This window comes from Choloepus didactylus, chromosome 9 (genome assembly GCF_015220235.1).
Source record: "Choloepus didactylus isolate mChoDid1 chromosome 9, mChoDid1.pri, whole genome shotgun sequence".
Taxonomy (NCBI): Eukaryota; Metazoa; Chordata; class Mammalia; order Pilosa; family Megalonychidae; genus Choloepus; species Choloepus didactylus.
Window position 1 is genome coordinate 100,581,111 of NC_051315.1, and position 18,850 is coordinate 100,599,960.

The 18,850-nt window shown below is 39.7% G+C and overlaps 1 protein-coding gene across 5 annotated transcripts in view; it reads right to left on the reverse strand.

Annotated features, from left to right (window-relative positions):
• The window catches only part of PLEKHM3 (pleckstrin homology domain containing M3), a 259,523-nt gene that overhangs the window by 46,719 nt on the left and 193,954 nt on the right, over window positions 1–18,850 (reverse strand). Inside the window, exon 7 of one of the 5 annotated variants that reach the window (XR_005218718.1) lies at window positions 13,554–13,671. The exons of the other annotated variants lie outside the window; for them this stretch is intronic. The gene's annotated coding sequence lies outside the window, so the exon portion shown is untranslated. The remainder of the gene's footprint in view (window positions 1–13,553; window positions 13,672–18,850) is intronic. 5 annotated transcript variants of the gene reach the window in all.

Sequence of the window (18,850 nt, forward strand, 5' to 3'; positions counted from 1 at the left end):
TGACAACATGAAACGCACAAATATACGTGTTATGGGTATCCCAGAAGGAGAAGAGAGGGGAAAAGGGGCAGAAAGAGTAATAGAAGACATATTCACTGAAAATTTCCCAACTCTTATAAAAGACAGAAAATTAGAGATTCAAGAAGTACAACGTACCCCAAATAGAATAGATCCCAATAGACCTACTCCAAGACACTTACTGGTCAGATTGTCCAATGTCAAAGACAAAGAGAGGATTCTGAAAGCAGCAAGAGAAAAGCAATCCATCACATACAAGGGAAGGTCACTAAGACTATGTACAGATTTCTCTGCAGAAACCATGGAGGCAAGAAGACAGTGGCATGATATATTTAAGATACTGAAAGAGAAAAACTGCCAACCAAGAATTCTATATCCAGCAAAACTTTCCTTCAAAAATGAGGGAGAGATTAAAACATTTTCAGACAAACAGACACTGAGAGAGTTTGTGAATAAGAGACCGGCACTACAAGAAATACTAAAGGGAGTGCTACAGGCTGATAGGAAAAGACAGGAGAGAGAGAGTTGGAGAAGAGTGCAGAAATGAAGATTATCAGGAAAGGTAAAAGGAGAGGAAAAAATAAGATATGACATATAAATTCCAAAAAACAAAATGGTAGTAGAAAGTACTGCCCTTACAGTAATAACACTAAATGTAAATGGTTAAACTCCCCAATAAAAAGACAAAGACTGGCAGAATGGATTAAAAAACAGGACCCATCTATATGCTGTCTACAAGAAACTCACTTTAGACACAAGGACAGACATAGACTGAAAGTGAAAGGTTGGAAAAAGATATTTCATGCAAACAACAACCAGAAAAAAGCGGGAGTAGCTATATTAATATCAGACAAGTTAGACTTCAAAAGCAAAACAATTAAAAGAGACAAAGAAGGACACTATATATTAATAAAAGGGTCAATTCATCAAGAAAACATAACAGTCATAAATATTTATGCACCAAACCAGAATGCCCCAAAATTCATGAGGCAAACACTGCGATCACTGAAAGGAGAAATAGATACCTCTACAATAATAGTTGGAGACTTCAATACACCACTCTCATCAATGGATAGAACATCTAGACAGAGAATCACCAAAGAAACAGAGATGTTGAATTGTATGATAAATGAACTAGACTTGACAGACATTTATAGAACACTACATCCAACAACAGCAGTATACACTTTTTTCTCAAGTGCTCATGGAACATTCTCTAGGATAGACCACATGTTGGGTCACAAAGCAAGTCTCAACAAATTTAAAAATATTGATATTACACAAAACACTTTCTCAGACCACAATGGAATGAAGTTGGAAATAAATAAAAGACAGAAGGTCATAAAATTCACAAACATATGGAGGCTAAACAACACCCTCTTAGAAAACCAGTGGGTAAAGGAAGAAATTACAAGAGAAATCAGTAAATACCTAGAGGCAAATGACAATGAAAACACAATTTATCAAAACTTATGGGATGCAGCAAAGGCGGTGCTGAGAGGGAAATTTATTGCCCTAAATGCCTACATTAAAAGAGAAGAGAGAGAAAAAATTGAAGAGTTAACTGCTCACCTGGAGAAATTAGAGAAAGAACAGCAAACTAACCCTAAAGCAAGCAGAAGGGAAGAAATAACAAAGATTAGAGCAGAAATAAATGCAATTGAGAACAGGAAAACAATAGAGAGAATCAACAAAACCAGAAGTTGGTTCTTTGAGAAAATCAATAAAATCGATGGACCACTGGCTAGGCTAACAAAAAAAAAAGAGAGAGCAGATGTAAATAAATGCAATCAGAAATGGGAAAGGAAATATAACTACCGACCCTGCAGAAATTAAGGAGATAATGAGAAGATACTATGAGCAACTATATGCTAATAAACTAGACAACTTAGATGAAATGGACAACTTCCTAGAAAAGCATAAACAACCAACATTAACTCAAGAAGAAATAGACGACCTCAACAAACCAATCACAAGTAAAGAGATTGAGTCAGTCATCAAAAAGCTCCCCAAAAGGAAAAGCCCAGGACCAGATGGTTTCACATGTGAATTCTACCAAGCATTCAAGAACGAATTAGTACCAATCCTGCTCAATCTCTTCAAAAAAACTGCAGAAGAGGGAAAGCTACCTAACTCTTTTTATGAAGCCATCATCACCCTAATACCAAAACCAGGCAAAGATACTACAAAAAAAGAAAATTATAGACCAATTTCTTTAATGAATATAGATGCAAAAATCCTCAACAAAATACTCGCAAATCGAATCCAGCAGCACATTAAAAGAATTATGCACCACGACCAGGTGGGATTTATTCCAGGTATGCAAGGCTGGTTCAACACAAGAAAATCAATTAATGTAATACACCACATCAATAAATCAAAGCAGAAGAACCACATGATCATCTCGATTGATGCAGAAAAGGCATTTGACAAAATTCAACATCCTTTCCTGATGAAAACACTTCAAAGGATAGGAATAGAAGGGAACTTTTTCAATATGATAAAGGCAATATATGAAAAACCCACAGCTAACATCACACTCAATGGGGAGAGACTGAAAGCTTTTCCTCTAAGATCAGGAACAAGACAGGGATGCCCACTATCACCACTGCTATTCAACATTGTGCTGGAAGTTCTAGCTAGAGCAATTAGGCAAGAAAAAGAAATAAAAGGCATCCAAATTGGAGAGGAAGAAGTAAAACTTTCACTATTTGCAGATGACATGATTCTATATGTAGGAAATCCAGAAAAATCTACAGCAAAGCTACTAGAACTAGTCAATGAATACAGCAAAGCAGCAGACTACAAGATCAACACGCAAAAATCTGTAGTGTTCCTATACACAAGTAATGTGCAACAAGAGGAGGAAATCAAGAAAAAAATCCCATTTACAATAGCAACCAAAAGAATCAAGTATTTAGGAATAAACTTAACCAAGGACACAAAAGACCTTTACATAGAAAACTATAAGAAACTGCTAAAAGAAATTGAACAAGACCTGAAAAAATGGAAGAACATACCATGTTCATGGAATGGAAGATTAAATATAGTTAAGATGGCAATTTTACCTAAACTGATTTACAGATTCAATGCAATACCAATTCAAATCCCAACAACTTACTTTACAGAAATAGAAAAACCAATAACTAAATTTATTTGGAAGGGTAAGGTGCCCCGAATAGCCAAAATGTCTTGAGAAAGAGGAGTGAAGTGGGAGGTCTCACACTACCTGACTTTGAAGCATATTACAAAGCTACAGTGCTCAAAACAGCATGGTACTGGCATAAGGACAGATATACTGATCAATGGAATCGAATTGAGTGTTCAGAAGTAGACCCTCACATCTATGGACAACTGATCTTTGATAAGGCAGTGAAGCCGAAGCAACTGGGAAAGAGCAGCCTGTTCAATAAATGGTGTTTGGAGAATTGGATATCCATTTCCAAAAGAATGAAAGAGGATGTCCATCTCACACCTTATACCGAAATTAACTCAAAGTGGATCAAAGACCTAAACATTAGCACCAAGACCATAAAACTCTTAGAAGAAAATGTAGGGCAATATCTTAAAGATCTTGTGAAAGGAGGTGGTTTCTTAGACCTTACACCCAAGGCACGAGCAACCAAAGAACAAATAGACAAATGGGATCTCCTCAAAATTAAACACTTTTATACATCAAAGGACTTTGTCAGAAAAGTAAAAAGGCAACCTACACAATGGGAGATGATATTTGGAAACCACAGAGCAGATAAGGGTTTAATATCCCGAATATATAAAGGAATCCTGCATCTCAATAAGAGAAAGACAAACAATCCAATTTAAAAAATGGGCAAAAGACATGAACAGACATTTTTCTGAAGAGGAAATACAAATGGCTCAAAAGCATATGAAAAAATGCTCAACTTCACTGGCTATTAAGGAAATGCAAATCAAAACCACAATGAGATATCATCTCACACCTACCAGAATGGCCATTATCCAAAAAACAGAAAATGACAAGTGCTGGAGAGGATGTGGAGAAAGAGGCACACTTATTCATTGTTGGTGGGAATGTAGAATGGTGCAACCACTCTGGAAGACAGTATGGAGGTTCCTCAGGAAGCTAAATATAGATTTGCCATATGACCCAGCTATTCCATTGCTGGGTATATACTCAGAGGAACTGAAACTTAAGACACAAACAGACATTTGTAAACCGATGTTTATTGCAGCATTATTCACAATTTCCAAGAGATGGAAACAGCCCAAATGTTCATCAAAGGATGAGTGGATAAACAAACTGTGGTATATACACATGATGGAATATTATGCAGCTGTAAGACAGAACAAAGACATGGATCATGTAATAATGTGGATGAACCTTGAGGACATTATGTTGAGTGAAGTTAGCCAGAAACAAAAGGACAGATTCTGTATGGTCTCACTAATATGAACAGACATTAATGAACAAACTTTGGGAGTTAAAAGCTGACAACACAGGCAACCAGGAGATAGAAAGAGGGCAGAGATCAGCCATTTGATGCTGAAGGACTACAGAATGTTTAGGATTGATTGCATAGATCCAGAAATAGATAGGATAATACTGTGTGATGGTAGCACGGTATTGTAAGTACACTGAACAAAGATGTTTGTGAGTAAAGCTGAAAGAGGTGGGATAGGAGAATGTATGACACCAGAGGTAAAGATAGATGATAAAGACTGGGACTGTATAATGTGGCAAAAACTGGAGTGGCCAATGACTGTTACTAAATATACAAACATAAAAATGTTTTTGCATGTGGGAAAGCAAATGAATGTCAACCATGTAGAAATCTGAAAAAGGGATGGTATTCAGGAAAAAACATAATCAAAGCAAACTGGAGTCTATGGTCAACAGTAACATTGTAATATACCTCCATTAAATGTAACAAAGGCAATACACCAATGCTAAATGTTTATGAGAAGGGGATATAGGGGAGTAATATGGGATTCTTGGTAGCGGTGTTATTTGCTGTCCTTAGTAGTATATTGTATTGTATGACATGTTATTTTTCTTTTTATCATTTTTTCTTATTGCTAAAAAAAAAAAACAAACAATTTTTCTTGTAGTAATCAGTATGTTCAAATGCTGATTGTGGTGATAAATGTACAACTTTATGATGATACCATGAACAACTGATTGTACACTGTGGATAAATGTATGGTATGTGAATATAACTCTATAAAATTGTAGGAAAATGTATATAGGAGTAAAAGTGTTGGAGAAAACATGGTGAGAGGGATGATGCCTCACCAATATGGACTAACTACAATGTGTAAACTCAGAATTGAATCTTAGAACATAGCCTAATGTGGACACAATAATTGTAATAGTCCCTAGATTGTAAGCTCTTACAGCAGTTAACTCTATCCCTGAATTGTAAGGCCTATCTCTAAACTTTGAGATACTGATCCCCTAGCGTATGTTGTCACAAACATTGGAACTGGCAGTTTGATGTGCTGAGCCCTCGAGCATGGGACTTGCCCTTATGAAGCTCATTACCACAAAGGAGAGTCTGAAGTTGTATGTAATGGTGCCTAAGAGTCTCCCCCTGAGTGCCTCTTTGTTGCTCAGATGTGGCCCTCTCTCTCTCTAACTGAGCCATCTCGACAGGTGAACTCGCTGCCCTCCCCCCTACGTGGGACCCAACTCCCAGGGGTGTAAATCTCCCTGGCAACGCAGAGTATGACTCCCGGGGATGAATGTGGACCCGGCATCGTGGGACTGAGAGTATCTTCTAGACCAAAAGGGGGATGCAAAATGAGACAAAATGGTTTCAGTGGCTGAGAGATTCCAAATGGAGTCAAGAGGTCACTCTGGTGGACATTCTTATGCACTATATAGATAACATCTCTTAGGCTTTAATGTATTGGAATAGCTAGAAGTAAATACCTGAAACTACCAAACTCTAACCCAGCAGTCTGGACTCCTGAAGACAATTATATAATAATGTAGATTACAAGGGTTGACAGTGTGATTGTGAAGACCTTGTGGATCACATTCCCTTTATCCAGTGTATGGATGAGTGGAGGAATGGGGATAAAAACTAAAGGACAAATGGGGTGGGATGGGGGGATGATTTGGGTGTTCTTTTTTCACTTTTATTTTTTATTCTTGTTCTGGTTCTTTCTGATGTAAGGAAAATGTTCAGAGATAGATTGTGGTGATGAACGCATAACTATGTTATCATACTGTGGACAGTGGATTGTATATCATGGATGATTGTATGGTGTGTGAATGTATTTCAATAAAACAGAATTAAAAAAAAAAAAAATCCCTGCGAGTCATGTCCCACGTAGTGGGGAGGGTAGAGAGTTTATCTGCAGAGCTGGCTGAGAGGAAGAGGCCACATCCGAGCAACAAAAGAGGTTCTCTGGGTGAGGATTTGACTCTTAGGCACAATTATTAGTAGGCATAGCTTCTCCTTTGCAGGAATAAGTTTCATAAAGGCAAGCCCCAAGATCAAGGGCTTGACTTATTAAATTGGGATTCCCTAATGCTTTCAGGAATATCAGGAATTCCCCAGGTGAGGAAGTTTAATATTTCCACATTTTTCCCCAGTCCCCCAAGGGGACTTTGCAAATACTTTATTATTTTCTGCCCAAAGTACTCAGGGGTGCACCAGGGTATCATATTAACCTGTAGAGAATAACAAGATCTCATTCCCCATTCTAGGCTCCATTGTAACCATGTTATTTAAATAGACTGACCATACAGGTTATATTAGAAAGTGTGCAGAGAATATAAATTTTGTATCATATGAACACTTCTTAAATAACAATCAAAACTCAGGAATAGATGTGACTGTCCTAAAAGCTTACAATCTATGAACTTTTATACCAAGCCTTATTGATTCCATAAGTTTTGATATGTTGTGTTCATATTTTCATTCATCTTGAGATATTTACTGATTTCTCTTGCAATTTCTTCTTTGACTGATTGTTTAAGAACGTGTGGTTTAATTTTGCATATATTTGTGAATTTTCCAAATCTCTATATGTCTGTTGTTGATTTCCAGCTTTATTACATTATGGTCAGAGAAAGTGCTTTGTATAATATCAATATTTTTAAATTTATTGAGACTTGTTTTGTGACCCAACATTTGGTCTATCCTGGAGAATGATCCATGGGCACCTGAGAAAAATGTATATCCTGCTGGTTAGGGTGCAATGTTCTGTATATGTCAGTTTAGGTCTAGTTTATTTATCATATTTTTCAAGTTCTTTGTTTCCTTTTTGTTCTTCTGTCTAGATGTTCTATCTATTGATGAGTTGTATTAAAGTCTCCAACTATTTTTTTTTCAATTAACTTTATCAGAAAATTAAAAAAAACAAACAAAAAACCATTTCAAACAAAAGCAAAATAAATAAGAAAAACTAATAAGCTATAATAACTACATTACTTCCAATGTGTTCCTACTCTACCCCAAGAGAATATTTAGACTATAACCAAGCAAAGGAATGAGAAAAACAAGTAACCTAAAATAACATTTCTGTGAACTTGTTCCTACCATTCCCCCCAGAAGTTAACAAACCATAGTCACTCCTGAGCATTCCCAGAACATTAAGTTCACCCACAATAACTTATCTGTTCTTATTAGATTGTTCCCCCTTCACTATTTGCTGTCTATCACTAGATCCCCTACATACTATATTATAAACCATTTATTTTACATTTTTCAGTGTTCAGATTAGTGGTAACATACAATATTTCTCTTTTTGTGCCTGGCTTATTTTGCTCAGCATTACATCTCCAAGGTTCATCCATGTTGTCATACATTTCACGACATCATTCCTTCTTACTGCCACATGGTATTCCATCGTGTGTATATACCACATTTTATTTATCCACTCATCTGTTGAAGGACATTTGGGTTGTTTCCATCTCTTGGCAATTGTGAATACTGCTGTTATGAACACTGGCGTGCAGATATCTGTTCATGTCACTGCTTTAAGATCTTCTGGGTATATACCGAGAAGTGCAATTGCTGGATCAAAGGGTAACTCTATATCTAGTTTTCTAAGGAACTGCCAGACTGTCTCCCAGAGTGGCTGTACCATTATACAGTCCCACCAACAATGAATAAGAGTTCCAATTTCCCCATATCCTCTCCAGCATTCGTAGTTTCCTGTTTGTTTAATGGTAGCCAATCTAATTGGTGTGATATGATATCTCATTGTGGTCTTAAATTGCATCTCCCTAATTGCTAGTGAAGATGAATATTTTTTCATGTGTTTTTTTTTTTTTTTTTGCCATTTGTATTTCCTTTTCACAGAACTGTCTTTTCATATCTTTTTCCCATTTTATAATTGGGCTGTCTTTACTACTGTTGTTCAGTTGTAGGATTTCTTTATATATGCAAGATATCAGTTTTTGTCAGATACATGGTGTGCTGGTTTGGATGTATTATGTCCCTCAAAATGCCATTATCTATGATGCAGTCTTGTGTAGGCAGGAAATGTGTTGGTGTTGACTGGGTTGGAGACTTTTGATTGGATGTTTCCATGGAGATGTGATCACTCAAGTGTGGGCAAGATCTTTCATTGGATAATTTCCATGGAGGCGTGGCCCTGCCCATTCAGCAGGGGCCTTGATTAGTTTACTGGAGCACTATACAAGCTCAGACCGAAGGAACAAGCTTGCTACAGCCAAGAGGGACACTTTGAAGAATGCACAGAAGCTGAGAGAAGAGCTGCAGATGACAGACAGTTTGAAGATGGCCGTTGAAAGCAGATTTTGCTCTGGAGAAGCTAAGAGAGGAAAAACATTCCAAGAGCAACTAAGAGTGACATTTTTGAGGAACTGCAGCCTGGAGAGGACCATCCTGGGAGAAAGCCATTTTGAAACCAGAAGTCTGGAGCAGACACCAGCCACATACCTTTCCAGCTAACAGAGGTTTTCCGGACACCATTGACCATCCTCCAGTGAAGGTACCTGCTTGTTGATGATTTACTTTGGACACCTTATGGCCTTAAGACTGTAACTTTGTAACCAGATAAACCCTGTGCCAGTTTGAATGTATTATGTCCCCCCAAACACCATTATCTTTGATGTAATCTTGTGTGGGCAGACCTATCAGTGTTAACTGGATTGTAATTCTCTGAGTGTTTCCATGGAGATGTGCCCCAACTCAACTGTGGGTGATGACTCTGACTGGATAATTTCCATGGAGGTGTTGGCCCGCCAATTCAGGGTGGGTCTGAATTAAATTACTGGAGCACTATATAAGGTCAGACAGAAGGAGCAAGCTTGCTACAGCCAAGAGGTACACATCCAAGAATGTACAGAAGTTGAGAGAGTAGCTGCAGATGAGAGACAGTTTGAAGACGGCCGTTGAAAGCAGACTCTTGCTCCAGAGAAGCTAAGAGAGGACAGATGCCCTAAGTGCAGCTGAGAGTGACATTTTGAAGAGGAGCTGCGGCCTAGAGAGGAATGTCCTGGGAGAAAGCCATTTTGAAACCAGAACTTGGAGCAGACGCCAGCCACATGCCTTCCCAGGTAACAGAGGTTTTCCGGACAACATTGGCCAACCTCCAGTGAAGGTACCCGATTGTTGATACCACACCTTGGACACTTTATGGCCTTAAGACTGTAACTTTGTAACCAAATAAACCCCCTTTATAAAAGCTGATCCATTTCTGGTGTTTTGCATTCCGGCAGCATTAGCAAATCGGAACACATGGTTTTCAAATATTTTTTCCCATTGAGTTGGCTGCCTCTTCACCTTTTTCACAAATTCCTTTGAGGTACAGAAGCTTTTAAATTTGAGGAGTTCCCATCTATCTATGTTTTCTTTTCTTGCTTATGCTTTGGGTGTAAGGTCTAGGAGGTGACCTCCTAATAGAAGGTCCTGAAGATGTTTCCCTACATTATTTTATAGGAGTTTTATGGTAATGTCTTTTATGTTGAGGTCTTTAATCCATTTTGAGTTAATTTTGCATAGGGTGTGAGGTAGGCATCCTGTTTCATTCTTTTGGATATGGATACCCAGCTCTCCCAGCCTCATTTGTTGGAAGACTGTTACGTCTCAGTTCAGTGGTTTTAGGGGCCTTATCAAAGATCAGTCAACCATAGATCTGGGGGTTTATCTCTGAATTCTCAATTCAATTCCATTGCTCAGTAAGTCCATCTTTGTGCCAATACCATGCTGTTTTGACTACATGGCTTTAAAATAAGCTTCAAAGCCAGGGAATGTAAGTCTTCCCACTTTGTTTTCCTTTTTTAGAATGTTTTTAGCAATTCAAGGCATCTTTCCCCGCCAGATAAATTTGATAACTAGCTTTTCCAAATCTGCAGAGTAGGTTGTTAGAATTTTGGTAGGGATTGCATTGAATCTGTAGATGATCCAACTATTATTTTTGAAATGTCTATTTCTCCGTTCTATTTTGCTAGTGTTTGCCTCATGTATTTTGGGGCACCATGGTTAGGTGCCTAAATGTTTATGATTGTTATTTCTTCTTGGTGAACTGCCCCTTCTACTAATATAGAGTCCTTCCTTGTCTCTTATAAGAGTTTTGCATTAAAAGTCTATTTTGTCCGATATTAGTATAGCTACCCCAGATCTTTTTTGCATGGAATGTATTTTTTCAACCTTTCGCTTTCAACCTATTTGTGTCTTTGGGTCTATGGTGAGATGCTTCTAAGCATAAAAAAGGATTATGCTTTTTTATCCATTCTGCCAATCTGGCTCTTTTGACTGGGGAGTTTAGTCCATTAACATTCAATGTTATTATTAAGGCAATACTTACTTCAGCCATTTTATTCTTTGGTTTTTATGGGTCATATCTTTTTTTGTTTTTTGTTTCTCTCTTTACCCTTTCAGTTATCCTTAATGATAACCTTAATTTCTACTCCAAGCCACTCTCCCCTGTCTTCTCCTTTCAGTCTCTACACAACTCCCTTTGTGTTTTTTGTAAGCAGGTCTCTTGTTGATGAACTCTCTGTTTCTCTTTATCTGAGAATATTTTAAACTCTCTCTTAGTTTTGGTAGAGAAATAATTTTTGCAGGCAGTTTTTCTCTTTCAATGCCTTAAATATATCCTACCACTGCCTTCTTGCCTCCATGGTTTCTGATGAGAAATTGGGACTTAGTTTTATTGTGGTTCCCTTGTATGTGATGAATCATTTTTCTCTTGCTGCTTTCAGAATTCTCTCTTTATCTTTGGCAGTTGACATTCTGATTAGTATGTGTCTCAGAGTAGGTCTATTAGAATTTATGCTGTTTGGAGTATGTTGCACTTCTTAGACATGTATGCCTTTCATAAGATTTGGGAATTTTTTGGCCATTATTTCCTCAAATATTCTTTCTGCCACTTTTCCCTTCTGGGATACCCATGATGCACATAGCTTCATGCTATTGTTTAAATCCTTGAGACTCGGCTCAATTTTTCCATTCTTGTCTCTATCTCTTCTGATTGTAAGATTTCAATTGTTCTGTCTTCTACTTCACTGATTTTTCTGCCTTTTCAAATCTGCTGCTTTATGCCTCTAGTGTATTTTTAATCTCTTCTATTGTGTCTTTCATCCCCATAATTTGTTTTATTTTTTTACTTTCAAATTCTCTTTATGCTTACACATTTTCTTCTTAATATTCTTTACCTCTTTAGCCATATTTTCCTTCACCTCTTTGAATGGATTTAAGAGATTTGTTTGAACATCCTTGGTTAGTTGTTCCAAATCTGTGTCTCTGAAGTTTTAATTTGTTCCCTTGACTGGGCTATATCTTCCTGTTTCTTAGTATGTGTGCCAGTTCAGATGTATTATATCCCCTAAAATGACATGTTCTTTAATGCAATCTTGTGGGGGGCAGACATATTAGTATTGATTGGGTTGTAATCCTTTGACATGACTCAATCAACTGTGGGTGAAGCATTTAATTAAATTATTTCCATGGACATATGGGCCCTGCCCATTCAATGTGGGTCTTCATTAGTTTACCGGAGCCCTATAAGAGCTCAGACAGAAGAAGCTCAGTGCTGCAGCTAAAAGAGACATTTGAAGCTAAATAAAACCCCTTTATAAAAGCCAATCCATTTCTGATATTTTGCACAATGGCAGCATTAGCAAACTAGAACAGATTTTAGAACCAGGTTGCTGCTGCTGCTGAGTTTGCAAATACCATACATGTTGGAATGGCTTTTTAAATGGATAAGGGGAAGATTCTGGAAGAATCATGAGGGGCTTGATAGAAGTGGCCTAGAATATTTTGAAAAGACTGTTGCTAGAAATATGGACTCCAAAGATAGCTCTGATGAGGCCTTAAACAGAAATGATGAATGTGTCATTGCCAACTGGAAAAAAGGTGATCCTTGTTTTAAAGTGGCAGAGAATTTGGCAAAGTTGTGTCCTGGTGTCAGACGGAAGGCAGAATTTGAAAGTGACAAGCTGAGATACTTAGCTGAGAAGATCTCCAAACTACACGTGGAAGATGTAGCCTAGTTTCTCCTTGCAGCTTATGATATCCTAGAAATGTCCAGAGGACACATTTTTACCAGCGCTGTAAGAAATAAATTTGTGGGACTAGCCCCATCATCTTTGAAGAGCTCTGTAGTCACCCTTCTCTGTAGGTCAGATATTACTGTAATACTGTGGGAACTGCTGACACTGAGCTGGAATCCTTAAACACAATGGGGATAATCAGATCCCAAGCTGGCAGAAGCCATGTGGCAGCAGTTAATCACCAAAGACAAGGTGGGCATGGCTCATAATGGACAGCAGGCTCAAAGCAGCAGTCAAAATAGAATCTGACTTGCAGAGACCTATAGCATTGTTTAGTAGATCATGAGGTGCCTAGAATAAAGTAGATGGGCAGTTTGACTATTGAAAATTATTGTATAGCAATGTAGCCTACAAGAAGTGACAGTGTGATTATGAAAGCCTTATGGATCACATTCCCTTTATCCAGTGCATGTATGGATGTGTAGAAAAATGGGGACAAAAAACTAAATGAGAAATAGGGTATGTGGGGGAGTTTGGGTGTTCTTTGTCACTTTTATTTTTTATTCTTATTTTCACTTTTTCTGGTACAAGGAAAATGTTCAAAAAATAGTGAATGCACAACTATATGATGGTATTGTGAACAATTGATTGTACACTTTGGATAATTATATGGTATGTGAATATATCTCAATAAAATTGAATAAAAAATAGATGGGCAGTCTACTAAACTCTTGTTTGATCTCTATAAGCAGAATAATTCTAGGTTAAGTGAACAAAAGTCTAACTTGAATTACAAAAAGAGAGTCACGGCCCCTTAATCAATTCCCAGACTTGAGATAGTTTACAGACACAGAGTACCTGGAACGAGGGGAAGGCCAGGTCTCCTTGGGGAAGGACCCTGTTACACAACCAAAAATTTACACTGTTAATCTTCCTTGCAGCTTTCCCCAAAGAGACCTAAAGCTTTTTACCAGGGTAACTGTGCATTGGGGAAAAGGAAATGATCAAATATTTCAGGGTTTATTAGAAACTGGCTCAGAAATGACATTAATTCCAGGAAACCCAAAACATCACTCACGTTCACCAATCAGGCGAGGGGCTTTCAAAGGTCAGGTGATTGATGGCGTTTTAGCTCAGGTGTGTCTCGCAGTGGTCCAGTGGGTCCCTAGACCCATTCTGTGGTTATTTTCCCAGTTCTGGAATGCATATTTGGAATAGACATACTCAGCAACTAGCAGAATCCCCACATTGGTTTCCTGACCTGTGGAGTGAGGGCTATTATGGTAGGAAAGGCCATGCGGAAGCCACTAAAACTGCCCCTACCTAGCAAAATAGTAAATCAGAAGTAATACCAGATTCCTGGAGGGACTGCAGAGATTAATGCCACTTTTAAGGACTTGAAGGATGTAGGGGTGGTGATTCCCACCATATCCCCATTCAACTCTCCTATTTGGCTGTGCAGAAAACAGAAGAGTCTTAGAGGATGATAGTGGATTATTGTAAACTTAACCAGGATATGACTCCAATTGCAGCTGCTTTTCCAGATGTGGTATCATTGCTTGAGCAAATCAACACATCCCTGGCACCCGGTATGCAGCTATTGATCTGGCAAATGCTTTTTCCTCAATAGTTGTTAGTAAGGAGCACCGGAAACAGTTTGCTTTCAGCTGGCAAGGCCAGCAGTTTACCTTCACTGTGCTACCTCAGGGGTGTATCAACTCTCCTGCCCTATGTCATAATATTGTCTGCAGGGAACCTGATCATTTCTCCCTCCCATAAGACATCATGCCGGTCCATTATATTGATGATATCATGTTGATTGGACCAAGTGAGCAAGAAGCAGCAACTACGCTAGACTTATTGGTAAGGCATTTGCATGTCAGAGGATGGGAGATAAATCCAACAAAAGTACAGGGTCCCTCCATCTCAATGAAATTTTTTGTTGCGATATCCCTTCTAAGGTGAAGAATAAGCTGTTGCATCTACCCCTCCTACAACCAAAAAACAGGTACAATGCTTAGTTGGTGTTTTGGATTTTGGAGACAACATATTCCTCATTTCGGTGTGATATTCTGGCCCACTTACAGAGTGACCAGAAAAGTTGCTAATTTTGTGTGGAGATCAGAACAAGAAGAGGCTCCGCAACAGTTCCAGGCTGCTTTGCAAACTGCTCTGCCACTTGGACCATATGATCCAGCTGAACCAATGGTACTGGAAGTGTCAGTGGCAAATACAGACGCTGTTTGGAAACTCTGGCAGGCCTGTATAGAAGAATCAAAATGCAGCCCCTTAGAATTTTGGAGTAAGGCCTTGCCATCCTCTGCAGATAATTTCTCTCCTTTTGAGCAACAGCTTCTGGCCTGCTAGTGGGCCTTAGAAGAGACCAAATGCTTAACCATGGGCCACCAAGTCACCATGAGATCCGAGGTGCCTATTATGAGCTGGGTGTTGTCTGACCCACGAAGCCATAAAGTTGGGTGTGCACAGCAGCACTCCACTCCATCATAAAATGGAAATGGCATATAAGAGATAGGGATCAAACAGGTCCTGAAGGCACAAGTAAATTACAGGAGGAAGTGGCCCAAATGCCCATGGCCCCCACTCCTGCTACAATATTTTCTCTTTCCCAGCCCAGAGCTATGGATTCTTGGGAGTTCCTTACAGTCAGTTGACTGAGAAACTGGTTTACAGATGGTTCTGCATGATACGCAGGTACCACCTGAAAGTGGAGAGCTGCAGCACTGCAGCCCCTTTCTGGGATGTCCCCGAAGGACAGTGGTAAGGGGAATCTTCCCAATGGGCGGAAATTCAAGCAGTGCACCTGGTCGTTCATTTTGCTTGGAAGGAAAATTGGCCAAAGGTGCATTTGTGTACTGATTCAGGGGCTTTTGATAATGGTTTGGCTGGATGGTCAGGGACCTGGAAGGACTATGACTGGAAAATTGGTGACAAAGAGGTCTGAGGAAGAAGTATGTGGATAGACCTTTCTGAGGGGGCAAAAAACATGAAGATATTTGTGTCCAATGTGAGCGCTCACCAGAGGGTGACTTCAGCAGAGGAAAGTTTTAATTATCAGGTGGATAAGATGCCCCATTCTGTGGATACCACTCAGCTGCTTTCTCCAGCCACTCCTGTCACTGACCAATGGGATCATGAACAAAGTGGTCATGGTGGTAGGGATGGAGGTTATGCATGGGCTCAGCAACATGGACTTCCACTCACCACAGCTGACCTGGCTACAGGCACTTCTGAGTGCCCAATCTGTCAGCAACAGAGACCTACACTCAGTTCCTGATATGGCACCATTCCTTGAGGTGATCAGCCTGCTCCCTGGTGGCATGTTGATTACATTGGACCACTTCCACCATGGAAGGGACAATGATTTTTTCTAACTGGAAGACACACATACTCTGGATATGGGTTTGCCTTCCCTGCATGCAATGCTTCAGCCAAAACTACCACCTGTAGACTTACAGAATGCCTTATCCATCATCACGGTATTCCACACACCATTGCTTCTGATCAAGGAATTCACTTCACAACAAATGAAGTGTGGGAATGGGCACAAGCTCATGGAATTTTCTGGTCTTACCAAGTTCCTCATCAACCAGAGAAGCTGGGTTGATAAAACAGTGGAATGGCCTTTTGAAGACTCAATTATGGTGCCAACTAGGTGGCAATATCTTGCAGGGCTGGGGCAGTATTCTCCAGGAGGCTGTGTATGCCCTGAATCAGTGTCTACTCTATGGTGCTGTTTCTCCCATAGCCAGGATTCCTGGGTCCAGGAACCAAGGGGTAGAAATGGGAGTGGCACCACTCACCATCACTCCTAGTGATCCACTAGAAACATTTTTGTTTCCTGTCCCTGCAACCTTAAACTGTGCTGCTCTACAGGTTTTAGTTCCAAAAGGAGGAGTGCTCCCACAAGGATGCACAACAATGATTCCACTGAACTTGAAGTCAAGATTGCCACCTGGCCATTTTGGGTTTCTCATGCCTCTGAATCAACAGGCAAGGAAAGGGAGTACTGTACTGGCTGGGGTGACTGATTCTATCAAGGGGATATAGGACTGCAACTACACAATGGAGGTAAAGAAGAGTTTTCCTGGAATACAGTAGATGCCCTAGGGCATCTCTTGATACTCTGTGATTAAAGTCAATGGAAAACTGCAACAACCCAATCCAGGAAGGATATCAATGGCTCAGAAACATCAGGAATGAGGTTTGGGTCCCCCCCCTCCCCCCAGGCAAAGAACCATGGCCAGCTTGCTGAGAGTAAAGGAAACATGGACTGGGTATTTGAAGAATGTAGTGATAAATATGAACTGTGGCCATGTGGCCAGTTACAGAAACGAAGACTGTAATGGTGTAAATAATTCTTCCTTATTTTGTTACAAGTATGTTTGTATTTGTACATTAAGCAAATATCTTTGTTTTCTTCTCTATCTTATCCTCTTTTGTGACATAAGTTGTATTGTTTATATTACAGTATTTAAGGTATAGGATATCAAGTTTAAGAATGAATATTACCCAAGAATTTGCACCCTATTCTGGAGAGATTTAGTACATTTCCATTTGTACACAGGACAGTTGAGTATGGTTAGGCAAAAAATATGTCTGTTACTGCTTTTTATTTAGAGATTAAGCATGGTTTAAGGTGAAGTATATGTCTGCAAAGTTGACAAGGGGTGGACTGTGGTGGTTAGGTTCATGTGTCAACTTGGCCAGGTGATGGTGCCCAGCTGTCCGGTCAAGCAAGCACTGGACTATTTGTTGCTGCGAGGACATTTCATGGACTTAAATCACCAGTACATTGTTTGCATCTGTACTAATTACATCTGCAGTCAGCCAACGGGAGTGTCTTGTGCAGTGAGAAGTGTTTAATCTAATCAATGGAAAACTTTTAAGGGGAAGGTGTTGATAGCTCAGAGATGATAGAACTTTCGTCTCTACTTCAGCCAGCCAGGCTCTCCTGGGGAATTCATTGAAAACCTTCATCAGAGTGCCAGCTCACAGCCTGCCTTACAGAATTTGGACTCATGCATCCCCAACAGCTGCATGAGAAAACATTTATAAAATCTCATACTATTTACAGATATCTCCTGTTGGTTCTATTTCCCTAAAGAACCCTGACTAATACACCTTTATAGGTTTTTACTCTCCTTTCATGGTCTCTAGCTGGTTTTTCCTTGGAGGGCAAATTCCATGAGGAGGGTCACCCTGGAGAGGACTTTCCCAAATCAGTATTTCCCAGTCCAAACAGGCTCAGGGACCCATGAAGAGGGTCAGATCAGCTCCCAATTGTCCTAGGGAGGGGATCAGGAAGTACACAAAAAGTCTCTTTCAGGGGTCCCCAAGGTTGTGCTTTCCTAGTCTGCCCAGCCAATGCAACCCTTCAGCTACGTGTTCCCCATAGCCCTGAGGAAGTACTGTGTCTTTAAGTCTCCACAGCCTCTACCCCTGGCAGGGACAGAGTTAAAACAATGGCTGCTGCTGCCTTTGTCTGGGGCAGGTTGAAAAAGTAGCTTGAAGCTGGTACCCAGTGATCCAAATTCCCTAATAAAAACCCATGATCAGTGATCAGCTTGTCCACCCCTGTTCTTGGGGAAGAGGATTTTTAGGTCCTGTTCTGCCACCAGTGACTTAGCCAGGGACTGGACCCCAAGGTGGCCTGCTGCTAAAGTGGGGGATGGGCACCAGCAGCCAAAGCTTGGAGAGAGCAACTCACTGTTCTTTACTGCAGTTTATCAGCCTCTTGTTCCTGGTCTTTCCTCTATGCTGTACAGTGTTCTTCTAGCTTCCAGAGCCCATGAGCAGTTGTTTCAGACAGTTCCTGCTTATTTAATAGCTATTTTGGTGGAAGGACTGAGTCCTGGAGCTCCCTACTCTGCCTTCTACCTTGGGAACCTAAACTTAATTTCTTGTACTATGGAACGTACTAGTCTGACTTGTTTACTAGTGTGTATACATAACTATTTCAGAGATACTATGCTGACTGAGGTTCAAAGAATATACACTTTCATTTATAACTTAAAATTGTGTGTCACTTTATAGCACTGTTGTAGGACAAAAATGTAACACCAAGCTAATCTCTTCTTCTGGGATTCTGCTATTCTTCACTTGTGCAGTCTTTCTGTAAATTCTTTTCTCTGTGTCATTTCAGGTACTTCCAGAACTCAAGGACTGTCAAATATCAGTTTTCATAATCTGGCCAGCTGGCAAGTCTACCAAATTTCCTTACCCTTCTTGTGTGAAGGCAGCCCACTAAATCTGCTTGGTCGAACTTTCAGCTCAGGGATACACACCCTTTTTTCCCTCTCTTCTATTCTGGTCAAGATGGTCAACATTGGAATTTGAGGCCTATGGCTTTCTTGC